Here is a 6,000-nt window from a genome sequence, read left to right on the forward strand (position 1 = left end):
AATTTTCAGATAATTAGTAAATTTCACCGTGAATCTACTGTAATTTTTAGGGGAAGGTTCGGATCTCCCATCTTGGGGATCTCAGGCTGACAAGTCTGCTAAAACTGAGCTTGGTATTTCTAGAGGGTTCAAAACCCGATTTAGGTTCTGATTTTTGAAATGAAGTTGCCAACCTCAAACCAATCTATATTTTTTGCAGGCGATCAATAACACACAAGAATATCTAATACGAAATTTTCAGGATTTATCAATGAATATTCATACATGAGATAACAACTGGACTCTATACATGAATTTAAAAAAAATGATAAAGCAATAGACACGTGTTAATGAAACTAATGGTATAAGATATGAAGATATCTTAAATGCAATTTCTAAAATGTACAACCTAAATGAAAATAACAACAAAATTAAAAGAGATGCAGGAAGGTTGTTTGATGAGAGGGGGTTTGATCCATCTATCGGATGGATCCCTTCTCTCACATGGCCAAAAAACGAATTCCACAAAACCATTTTAACTTGCACAAACCCAATTTGGGTTTCCTACAGCAACCATACAGCATGGACTTATGCTAAACTTATGTAAAAAAAAAATGAAAAAGACTTTACCTTGAGAAGAATAACCCTGCTAGATCCGGGTGCAGGAGTGAAGATGGAGGCAATGATGGCTTGGTTGGGGCTGTCAGCTGAAGATCACTTGAAAATGGAGTGATGTTGGCTGGTGAGACCTTGGAAGAGACGTCTGCCAAGGTGGCTGAAGATACCTTAGTTGGGGGTTGAAGCAGGTTGAACCGGTTGATAATGGCTGGACGTCTTGAAGAGTATGAAGCCACTAAGGGCTGGGCGTCATCTTGGAGATGGCGCTAGAGGTATTGGAGCGGATGCACCTGGTCTTGCTGGAGGCGATGCTGCACAGGCTGGAAATAGAGGGCTGATGCTATGTTGTTGGTGAAGGAAGAACCAGGGAGTGAGAGAGAGAGAGAGAGAGAGAGAGAGAGAGAGAGAGAGAGAGAGAGAGAGAGAGAGAGAGAGAGGTGTGAGATGGATAGGGCCACCACCGTATGTTGTTTTTTTTTGGTTTTTAACTTAGGGAAGAGACTATCTTTTCCTAAGTTTTTAGGTTTTAATTAGAGAGGAAAGAAAAGGAGAGAGCCTTTACGTGAATGGATGGGCAAGAGGGAAAGGAAGGAAGGAAGGGAAGAAGGAAAGAAAGGGAAGAAAAGAAAGGAAAGAAAAGGAAGAGAAGAAAGGAAAGGGGAAGGAAAAGAGAAAAGGAAAGAAAAGGGAAGAAAAGAGAAGGAAAGAAGGAGAAGGAGGATAGGCTGGAAGGGATGTACGTGAGTGGCGGGAGAAGTGAAAGAAAAAGAAAGAAGGAAAAAGGAAAAGAAAATAAGAAAGAAAAAAAAAAGAAAAGGAAGAAAAAGAAAGAAAAAAAGAAAGAAAGGAAGAAGAAAAGTTAAGAGAAAGAGGAAGAAGAAAAGGAAGGGAGAGGGGGCTGGAGGTTTAGGCGACCACCTTATGGGTCCCACCTTAGGTAAAAAAGAAAATAAATAAATAAATAAAAGAAAATAAAGAGGAAAATATAATAAACAATTTTTTTCTTGTTATATGTAAATTAAAAAGGAAAATGCAAATGGATAGGCCATCTCAGAGCGGGTCCAAATTCCACTTTTGAAATTCATTTTGACGATTAGAGGGGTAAAATAGTCTTTTCAAAAAAATTCTAGACGAAACAAACTATTTTTGGCAGTTTTTGAAACGAGCTCAGATTTTGAAGTTCAATACCCCGTTGTGAAGCAAATTCAGTGTAGAATTTGAAAATTTGAGTTTGAAATAAATCCATATTGTTTTTCTCGAGAAAATATTTCTAAATTTAGAATCCCGGGGGTAAAAATGTCAATTTTAGAAACCCGGAGTTTGAAATTGATTTCTGAAAACTTTTAAAAACTCAATCTGGATTGAAATTTATAAAACTGGAGTTCTGGACTTCAAAAATGAAATAAAATGTTGAGAAATGATATGAAATGATGAGAAATGACATGAAATGCTATGCGAAATGCAGACTCTGAATGAAGAATTTTGGATGTTAGACCCCGATTGGCAGCTGTACTAGTTTAAAAAGCATTAAAATTGATAAAATTTGCAAAATGGTTTTTGGACTCTACTAGGTTAGAGTGACACTGAAAATTAGGGTTTGAGCTGAAATGAACTAAAATGAGTTGGATTGAGCTGGATTCTAGAGTTTCAGAACTCAACTAGACTGACAAGGTACTGACTCATCTGACCTTTCCGACTAAATTTTCAAAAAAAACTGTCATTTTTAGAGAAATTGTACGGAATTGACACTTGAGTGAAGTGAATTACGAATCTGATCTGGGTTTGAGCTAGAACAAAAGTCAGTAATACTGACATGAACTAAAATCAAAGCTCAAACACTAGCTCAATTGACTGAACTCAGGTCAATTTCAGCTGAAAGAGCTGAAATGGACTAAAATGGGCTCCTAGACACTTGGAAATGGTTTTGAACTTAAACTGGAGCACTTGAACTTCTGGTGAGCTCAAGTTAGGCTCTGGGGAATATGACTGACTGTGAATGACTGACTCAGAGACAATTGGCTTGGATTTGAGTGAGAAATAAGCTCATTTCTGAAGAAATGATCTCATTTTGGCAGGAATGGTCAGAAATGGAAATGGTTTGTTCATTGTGAGCTCAAATGAGCTTGAAATGACTGATATTCTAATTGTCATGAACTGACCAATGAGCTTGGTTGACTCCGACTGACTGGGGTCTGGGATGACCTAGGGGTAAAATGGTAATTTTCTTAATAAAAATGGGTAAAGTGGTGATTTTCTGAAACTGACTCAGGGTTTGACTCCTACACTGACCTAACAGGGTTGGCACTGCACGAGGAGGGTTGTTTGAAATGAGTGTGGAAAATTTGGTGTGTTTATAGATGCCTCTCTTTGCTACTAAGTCGACTTGAAGACGAGCTTAGTGGCAAAAAAAAAACACACCAAATTTGGGCTATAAACATGCTCTAGTTAGAAGGATCTGACTGGATATGAAGAAATTAGCCTTTATGAAAATGGTAGATATGAAATGGAGAATGAAGAAGAGAAATTTACTTCAAAAGAAGTGAGATTCAGGTTTTGCCCTTAACCTGGATGGGACGAAAAATACCTCGTGTAGAAACGAAACTCAGGTTTGACCCTTAACCTGACTGGAAAATGAAATACCTCATCAAAATGAGGCTTAGGTTTAACCCTTAACCTAATCGAGAAAATGAAATACCTCATCAAAATGAGGCTCAGGTTTAACCCTTAACCTGACCGGGAAATGAAATACCTTATCAAAATGAGGCTCAGGTTTAATCCCTTAACCTGACCGAGAAATGAAACAACTCATCAAAATGAGGCTCAGGTTTAACCCTTAACCTGACCGAGAAGATAGAAAATGGTAAGTTGGATGGTGAATAAGACATTTTTTTTTTGAAGAAGAATAAAGCGACTCTTTCGAAAATGCGAAAGATGAATTCTTTCGACAACGCGAAAGATAGCAAAGGTGATCCAAAGGAACAAGGCGATTCTTTCAACAACGCGAAAGATGACAAGGTGATCCAAAGGAGAAAGGCGATTCTTTTAACAACGCAAAAGATGAATTCTTTCGACAACGCGAAAGATGACAAAGGCGATCCAAAGGAACAAGGCGATTCTTTCAACAACGTGAAAGATGACAAGGCGATCTAAAGGAGTAAGGCGATTTTTTTTGACAACGCAAAAGATGAATTCTTTCGACAACGCGAAAGATGACAAAGGTTATCCTTTCAGAGAAAAGGTTAATCTTTCAACAACGCGAAAGACGATAAAGGTTACTCTCTCAAGGAGGTAAAAGGTGATACTAGGATGTGTCAAGATGGACATCGAGCTCTTCACTTCATGTCAAGATAGTAAGAAAATATTGCCAAAATGTTAAAAAATGTTTGTTGATTCAAAATGCTTGAAATTGATGTATATTGGTATGAAAATCTTTCCTCTTTTCTACCAAAAGTATTACCTACAATTGGGCTAATTCTGTAGAATCAAGATTCAAATTCAAATTGCTTGCGATTGGATTTCTTTTAAGGAGGCTATCAATTTCCTTGATATGAATAGAAAAGCGAGTATTCTTGATATTGTGAAAGCAATTGGTGAAAGAATATTGATAATAGAATTTCACAAATTTTAAAAAGGATTCTTGGCATATTTGGCAATCTGATATCCTGAGATTTTTTTCTCATGATGATCTTTCTGCACTCTTTTTTTTTCTGTGACAGAATTGGAGCTTTCTTAGTTTTTTTTTGGGATTACATCATCCTTCATTTTGAAGATGTCCTAACTTTTCTCTCTCTCTCTTTTTGGCAGGGTACGTCACAAACTCCTTCATCTTGGAGATGCTCTGATTCTTCTTTTCTCTCAGGGATCATATTGGCGGTTATTGGCTCTTCGGCTGAAAATCTCTTGATGATAGCAGAAATTAAATACCTTTAGGGTTTGTCGGGAGGCTCATCGCAGTCGCCTTCATCTTGACGGTGATCTGAACTTTCCCTTGAAGGACCCGTCATAAACTCCTTCATCTCGGAGATGATCCAAATCTTTTTTGGCCCTGGGGGTCTAACTCGCATAATTTATCTTCATCTTGACGACAATTGAGAGATCCCTTTTACATATATTTAATTGCAGCTTAGGTGATTGAGGAGATATGAAATTTGAATGGATTTTTCTGTATCAACCAGGATATTTCGATTGCTTTATTTTCCAAGAATGATCTTTAAAAATGTGCCATTGACTGCGATCAATACCGATCACTTATGGCTTTGCAACAACATTGAATTTCCTTTGCTGGCCATATCGAGGATTTATTCTTCATCCTTTTGGTTGGCTAATAGAAAGATTTTGAATTTTGAATCCTTCTTCGCAAAAGCTTTGTCCTTTTGAAAGTAATATTGAAGGTAATTTTGAGGTAATTCTTTTATGCAATAAAGGTTTTGAAATCAACAAATATTTTAATGACAAATTGGCAAAATGTTCTTAAAATCCTTGGTGAAAGAAATTGCTTGAGGTATAATTGACACATACTTGACTAAATTGAGTCCTGAAAAGACTCAGTAAAAGATCAACTCGAATGTTGGGTTTTGTTTTGACTTACCATCTCGAAAGTAGGATTTGTTGATTGACCAACTCGAAAGCAGAATTTGGGTTGACTGACCAGCTCGAAAGCAGGATTTGTTGACCGACCAGCTCGAAAGCAAGATTTGTTGACCGACCAGCTCGAAAGTAGGATTTGTTGATCGACCAGCTCGAAAGCAGGATTTGTTGACCGACCAGCTCGAAAGCAGGATTTGTTAATCGACCAGCTCGAAAGTAGGATTTGTTGATCGACCAGCTCGAAAGCAGGATTTGTTGATCGACCAGCTCGAAAGCAGGATTTGTTGACCGACAAGCTTGAAAGCAGGATTTGAAATGGTAAAAATGATTGACATTGATAGTTGTGACCCGAAGGTTTGAGAATGATGGATATTTGATGAAATTGTAACCCGAAAGCTTGAAATATAAGAGATATTGATGAAATTTGTAACCCGAAGGCTTGAAAATAATATACTTTGATGAAATTATAACCCGAAGGCTTGACAATGATAATTTGATGACCCAAAGGTCGGAATTGGAATTAACACTTTGGAATTTTGATGAATGGTTAGTGCAAAGACTGAACCAGGGGCGGCAATTGATCAATCAGTCAGACACTAGCACGAGCGTTAGGCATACCAGTACGAGCACCAAATTTTTGTAAATATACCAATACAAGCCCTGAATTTTTGAAAATGTATCAGTACTAGTACTGATTTTTGAAAAATGCCCCAATATGAGCACCGGGTTTTGAAATTGCACCGGTACGAGTACTGGATTTTGAAAATGTACCGGTACGAGCACTGGATTTTGAAAAATGCATCAACACGAGCACTG

Source organism: Nuphar pumila, chromosome 5 (assembly GCF_984573655.1).
Source record: "Nuphar pumila chromosome 5, dmNupPumi1.hap1.1, whole genome shotgun sequence".
NCBI lineage: Eukaryota > Viridiplantae > Streptophyta > Magnoliopsida > Nymphaeales > Nymphaeaceae > Nuphar > Nuphar pumila.